Source organism: Chanos chanos, chromosome 16 (assembly GCF_902362185.1).
Source record: "Chanos chanos chromosome 16, fChaCha1.1, whole genome shotgun sequence".
NCBI classification, from domain to species: domain Eukaryota; kingdom Metazoa; phylum Chordata; class Actinopteri; order Gonorynchiformes; family Chanidae; genus Chanos; species Chanos chanos.
Window position 1 is genome coordinate 6,995,550 of NC_044510.1, and position 7,267 is coordinate 7,002,816.

The following is a 7,267-nucleotide window of genomic DNA, read 5'->3' on the forward strand; positions in this document are numbered from 1 at the left end:
TCATCATTAAAAAACAAAAACAAATATTACTTAAGTCACTGTTAGCAAAACTGGCAACCTGAGAGGAGTAACGCACTTTGATATACAGTGGAACATATTCGGCATTTAGAATTGATCAAATCAGATGACCCTTACAAAAATATGCTGGCATAAATGTCTACAGGTGTACTGTACTGTTTCTTTTGTTTAAGTTTTTGTTGCTGATACTTTTTAATCAAAGGCCACAGGGAGGAGTTTGCTATTGTAACGCAAGAAGAGCACTTACCCAAAATGTTCATTTTAATTTTCAATCGCCATATTTTAAAGACGTAATTAAAAATGTAATCAAGTAATCCTTGACAATGTAACTATAATCTACTTGAACATTTTTTCAAATGTAATCTGGGCTGATTATAGTTACTTATTTTTTTGTAATCTGATTATGTAATTCCTGATTACATGTGCTCCATTACTGTCAACCCTGTGTATATGTATGTGTCTGTGTGTATATATATATGTAAAATGCACACACACACACACACACACACACACACACACACACACACATATGTATATGCAGATGTGTGTGTGTGTGTGTACACATGCATACATATATATGTTTACACACACACACACACACACACACGTATGTGTGTATGTGTGTGTGAGACGCATATAGGATAAATAATATACATGATATATTTATATATGTTGGACTGACGTAGTAATGTTTGGTTCTATTATTAGACTGAGGGTTTAGGGATTATCTCCAGAACGCTGGACTTGTAACAGGTGGTTTATAGCTCGCGCACGCGCGGTTCAGGCGTTTCGTCTCTCACTTTAACCCGGACGTGAAGAGGCATTAGAGATTGAAAAAAAAATCCGATCTGGTCGAAGAACCGACTCAAAAAGGTGAGTTTGAAATAAAAAATAAACATAACTGGTCAATAATAATGCAAGCACGTTTGAGTAAACGCTTATGGCGAGCCGTGTGAATGTATAAATGTGTCCGTGGTGTGTTTATGTTGAGGTCTGTTCTCAAACACACTAGCAGGGCTTGCTAAACTGGTTAGAGCTAACTTCATTTCGCTAGTCGCACTACACCAGCGACACATTTCTTAAACGCTGACACACCGATAATACTTTAACCATAATTTACACTAATATGACAACAACATTATATTTCCATAAGCTATATAATTAAGATTGTGCCGGGGTAGTTTACTAAAACGTTAAAGCTAACTTAGCTATAGCACAGTCGGTCTGTGCTGCATTCAGCTGTCTGATCAAGTGGGCTAACTATGAACACTGTAACCTATGCTACAGCGCATTAGTTTGCCTCAGTGTTGTTGTTCTAATCAATAGCTGCATGTTATTGCTGTACGTGGAGTGAGCTTTTTATTCAACCAAATGTTTACTAAATTTACGACTTTGACTGTGCGCTATAAAGCACGTTTCTGTTATTTTGCGCTTATTAACCGAAAACTATGTTTTGGATAATCACTGTGGAGTTAAGCTACACTAAGTTATTTTTGAACACAGGCCTGTGCGTCAGTGGTGGATTCACTTGCTAAAAAATGAGCCTCCGTTGATTGTGCGTTATTCGAAGCAAACTGCGCACGCGTTGTACACTGGTCCAGTATCCTGCGAAAAAGTGAGCAATGTTTTTTTTTTTTTTTTTTTCTTACCCCCCCTCTTTCTCACTCTGTCGCGCTCTCTAAATGCGCAGTGCAGCGCTGCAGGGGTACGCTTTGCGAGAAAGTGAACTACATAGAGATTGCAATGAAACGAGAGTGTGGGCATAGGTTCCCATAAATCTGTCACAAACTTTTTTCTTTTTTTGTGTGTGTGTGTAATTGCAATTTCACTTTCATGTTAAGTGAAGTAACCTAAGCTTTATCGGCAAAGTGAACCAACACTAAATGTGTCTCCAGGACCACGCGAAATTTGTGGCCTCTTGTCGGAGCTGTAGGCGTCAGTGGAGCGGAGATTTGTCGGTGTAGCCACCGTGCCGACACGCGACTTGTAAGCTAGAGAACAGTACACAAAAGTACCAAGTAACTGCCAAAATAATAGAAACATCATCACACATCATCTAAATAGGACACTGCATCACCAGCAGATACTGTGGGGACAGTCCCAGTACATATTGATTGTAGTCTGTGCGAGTGTCTTCTGCTGTAGCCCACTGGAAGGATGTGACACCATTCTTCTAGAAATTTCTTAATTTGGTGTTTTCCTGGCAGTGGGGGAAAAACATCCTGTCAGACAGGCACTTCAGAGGCTGGTATAAGTTCTCAGTTGGGTAAAGATGTGGTTACTGACAGTGCTGTTGTATGTGGTTTACATTGCTTTCATGTTCAGCCAACCGTTCAGTGAGCAGTCGTTCCCTGCGGATGGGGAAAGTGTGTGTCCTGTTAGAAGAGGGTTAGTCTTCTTAAAATAAAAAAAAGCTTCACCATACCATGATGATAATCATTTGCTGTAGGCCTCTGGTTTATTTGTTTTTATTTGTCTTATAAGGGATTGAGTAAACCTACACAATGTAAGTAGAATATACACCCCACCCCATAACAGAGCCATTAAAATTGTTCATCCCGGAACCGCCGAAACCCTTCATCACAGGGCAGCAGTCATTCAGGCCTGGAGGTTGTTTGGATACGAGCACATACATTCACTCTTCCACTCAATGTGAGCACTGTAAAGGCTGCCTCATCTTGCTATATTGACCCCTCCCCCAGCCCTGTGGAGCTCCGCCCATGTTCTCCACACCATGCATTTTTAGTTTTTTTTTTTGTTTTTTTGTGCTGTAGCCCGATCATTGTATCGATCTGTATGAAGTCGTTGACGGGCCGTTCGTGATGAAATTGTCTGCTCACGCCTTAAGACCGACACTGCAATCATATGATTTAGAGTTACCCGTCAGAGGTGTTTCAAACCACCGCTGTACGGATATCGCAGTCTAAGAGAATGCAGTTTCAGCTCCAGTCGAACCCCAGCTGTCGATGTCTTTCATTCACACGTTTGATTTCATTTGAGCAATGTTTGTCACTGAGGCTCCTGTCAGAACTAACTCTCACCCTCACCATCTAAATCATTCAACTCCATTTCTCTAGTCCTGGCAGTCAAAGTAGTGACTGGGCACCATTTCTCTCTTTCTCTCTCTCTTTCCCTGATCGGGATATTCTGTTAATTGTTAGATTTGTCTTCTCTGTCGATGCACCTGCTTTTAGTTTACCTTTTAGCTTTTGTTTACTTAAAAAAGTTTTTCCTCCGTTGTTACCTGAAGCTGCTCACACCCCGGTGCAGCTGCTAATTACTGGCAGGTTGTTATTTAGCCGCACGCGAACAGCGCGTGCATCCTCTGTGTTCAAAACAAATAGCTTTTGTATTTATCTCACCTAACAGTTACAGAAACAAATAAATGAGAACAACAACAAAAACAACAACAAAAACAGACAAAAAAAAAAAAGACAGCTGTCTAAGAGCTAGTGCAAATGTTTGTTAGTAAATGAGAGAAAAGCAACAAAGTTCTTCCTTAATTACTAGGGGTGTAACAGTACGCAAAAGTCACGGTTCGGTACGTACAACGGTTTTGAAGTCACGGTTCGGTATTTGTTTCGGTACAGTGAAAAGATACATGCAAAACGTGAAGTTTCTTTTCATTCATTATGAATGTACTTGTAAACGTATACAACTTGTGCAAATTGGCCAGAATTTCCAGTTCGCACTCCGCTGTGTTTCTGCCTTGTACCGGTGATATTCACATCTGGGTGATGCCGTCTCAAATGAGCAGTCATGTTCAGCATACTGCCAGCGACATACCCGATTTCAGTTTAACGGTGCCGGCATGCTGCCTTCAGCCTATTGCTTGTCTTTGCCCATTGCTACTGTAGTTGACTGGAAAACGGAAATCTTCCTAAACAGGAGACCTTAAAGATACGGGAGGTCGCAATTCTTACGAGGCTGCGTCATCGAACATGTGCTAATTCAGTTGCTAAGCTACAGCTCCGTTATGGAATCGGAGAGGAGACTGAGTTTTTTAATTTTAGTGCCGCGCACTGAAAGTAGAAGAGAGGGCACACTGTATCTTGTCAGGTATCGCTTTATTCGCTAACGGTTCGGTCCACTGACCATCAGGGCATAAAAAAAGTTAGGCACATAACATGCGTGGATAAAGCTAGACTATATTCATTCGGATCACAGCTCGCACCGAACCGAACTGGTACCGAATATGTGTGAGGTCACGCCTCTGACACAAAATACACAACTTGCCCAAACTTTAAATAGAATAATGATTTCATGGCTTACACGTGTTATAGTGTTAACTGTGAAATGAAAATTCAGTTTTGTTACATTAGTCATGTAATGAGAGCTCAACAGGCTTCTCCTGCAGTGACTGGCAGCGGGTTCGGGTTTGGGTTTGGGTTTGGGGTTGGGTTGTGGGGGGGGGGGGGCCTGAATCGCAGTGCTGTCTTCCAGAACCACAACACGAGACTGTGGACGTTTGTATCGCGGTTTCGGTTTCAGAACTGTTACACCCTTATTAATTGCTATGTTTGAGTTGCCTAGAGTGACGTCGGCTAAATGTTGTAAAAACGGAGTGAAATGGAGCTTAAGGAGCAGTGCCTTGGCACCTCTGAAACAGAACCTATGGCCTTAATCTGAGGCTTTGCTGAAGTATAGAATTTAGGGCCTGTTCTTCTCACTGGACAGATTTAAAGAAGTCTTTATGGGTGTCGGGACATGTTCCTAATGCCTATATGAGAGAGTGCATGGGCCACAGGGGTGATGTTTTGAACCTGAGGACAATTTGGCGCAAAAGACACCTTTTTACAGGCAGGTCTGAACTGACCCGCAACGATCGGATTTTCTCCACGCCTGGTGACGTGTCACTGTCATTTTCCCCTGACAGCACTGCAATTTTGAAACGCTCCGGTTTTGAAAGAGGAAATTTCACTGGGATTTCTCTTCGCGATGTGCCTGCGATTTTGGGGTTTTCTGAAAGAGCCTGAAAACTAGGGGAAACACCGCACCGTCATAACAGGAGGGCTCTTCTTCAGCCTGTCTCACACGCACACACACACGCGCGCGCACACACACACATGCACACACGTATGCGTGCACACACAACAGCGTCATACCTGTTCACCCTTCCTTATCACCCGTCTGAATCATTTTCAAGATTCCAGCCTTTTTCGGAGAAGTGTCTTCACTTTCTTTTCTTCTTCGTGCAGAGAGGTTTTAGTTTCGCACTGAAGCAAATTATGATGCATTGTTTCATAGTTACGGGGCTTTGTGTCGCAGATGTTGGAGAAATCTATTCTGGCCGCTTGCCCAGCTGAAGAGAAACCAGTTTTACCCAATTCCATTAATCCCACTGCTCAACAAGCATTGCCGGTGAATCTAATTCAATGCCAAAGGCAGTTTGCGGTGATAAGTAGCGTTATTTATTTATTTATTTATTTATTTGGTTGGTTATTTATTTTTATTTCTTTGCAAAAGTAAAGTTGTAGCCCCATGCTTACTTAGTCCTTGTCTGTCTGGGAAGCACATTCATTAAGGCCAAATAACTTCAGGGAAGCTCCAAGCTTCATTTAGGTAGTGCTTTTCAGGTGTACTTCAACACGCTGTCAGTCCAGGTTAATTCAATCAATGCTCAAATAAACTCTCATTTAAGAGACAGGCACAAACAGCACTGCAGACAGGGAGCGAGTCCGTCCTGAATTTAGTGAAAAAGTTTAAAAGAAATCAAGGGAAACACAGGCTTTCTTGAGTGCTACGGTTTATTGGGCTAAAGTTTAAACACTTAAACTCTTAGAGCGTGAAGGATCACTTTTCCCGTGTGTAGACTGATCTGCCTTATGGGCAGCGGTTTGAAATACCAGTACGACCGGCGTTCGAAAGGGGCTTCTTTGTTTCCCCTGTTTTCAGAACTTATTTTACGATCTTAGGGATATTGTAGACTCTCTCTCCCTCTCTCTCTTTCGTCTGTCGTCCTTGCTCTTGCCGTGAAAGGTAAGTAGGAAGCATCAGGGCTTGAGACCTTAGCAACAAGTAATGTAATGTGCAGTCAGATCTCATTTCTGCTGCTCCCAGCTTGAAATAGCAGCATTACAAATTTCCTAATGCTGAAGCCTGAGGCAGTGAGACTTCTGAGGCCCCCCCCCAGTGCTTGAGAACCTCCTCCACCTCCGCCTCCTTCTCGTCTGCCCCTCTCGTCTCCTACAGGCCTTCAGACTCTTTCTCCTAAACCTGAACGTTTTCTTATCCTACCACATAAGAGGAGCAGGAGATGCAGGAAAGGTACAGGGGAGAAATCTCTCTGTAGGTCCAGCAGGCGAAGAGATGTGGAATATAAACCACCCAGCTGGACTGTCTTGACTGTGAACCGGATGCTGATTGAAGTAATCTGATTGGCTGTCTGCTTTGTGAGATACCACGCCATTGGTCGAGGTTATAACGCATCTACTTGTATTTATCTTATTTGCATACCAAACCAAATGGAAGCTCGTGATTGGTCAAAAAGTTGGGTTCGCTGCCACCACGTGTAATGACCAGTTTCTTAGATACCCATCTAACCTGCTTGTCTGTGCTTTTAATAAACGTGATTTTTTTTTTTTCTTCCCCCCAGAACATTCTCACAAACCCCGGCAAAAGTCCGTAGCGACTCAGATTGAATAATCAGAAGTTCTTTTCAGACAAGGCCCTTCTCCTTTGGCCCTTTCAGAACTAGTGTCTTCTGTATCCATCTCACCTGCATTTGTCCATCTTTTTAATAAACATGATTTTTTTAAATTGTTATTATTTTTAGCATCTTTTTTTCTCGCAAACCCCGGAAAGCCGCCATAGCGATTCCGATCGGAATAATCGGAAGGTTTTTTTTTTTTCAAACGACGCGTGAATCAAGCTCCATCTCATTTCTCTCCATTTTTTTGTTGTTGGGTCTTTTTTTTTTTTTTTTTGGTTTTTTCCCCCCCTCTCCTCCCTGATTGTTGCTTACTTTTCACGCGGGGCGACCCAGGCTGCTTACGTGTTTCAGATGAAGCTGTGTTTCACTCTGTCATTAGCTTCAATGATTAAGGCCCAGAGTGAAGGCAGTCATTACGCTAACGGCTGCAGAAAAAAAAAAATAAAAAATTTTTTTGGCAGTTCCCAGCATTTGAAATAAAGCGATCCATCAATTTAGTCCACAGTTTCATCAAAGCAAACTTATTACGCAGTAAATTACCCTGAACGGTGTACGGCTCTAATGTTCAAGTGACTCAGCCACTGGAAAAAACAAAAC

General features: G+C 42.3%; 1 long non-coding RNA gene across 1 annotated transcript in view; it reads left to right on the plus strand.

Moving 5' to 3' along the window:
- The first annotated feature begins 831 nt into the window (after positions 1–831).
- Positions 832–7,267, plus strand: part of LOC115829471 (uncharacterized) — a 33,684-nt gene continuing 27,248 nt past the window's right edge. The window contains exon 1 of the long non-coding RNA XR_004025997.1: positions 832–891. This is a non-coding gene — a long non-coding RNA (uncharacterized LOC115829471). The remainder of the gene's footprint in view (positions 892–7,267) is intronic.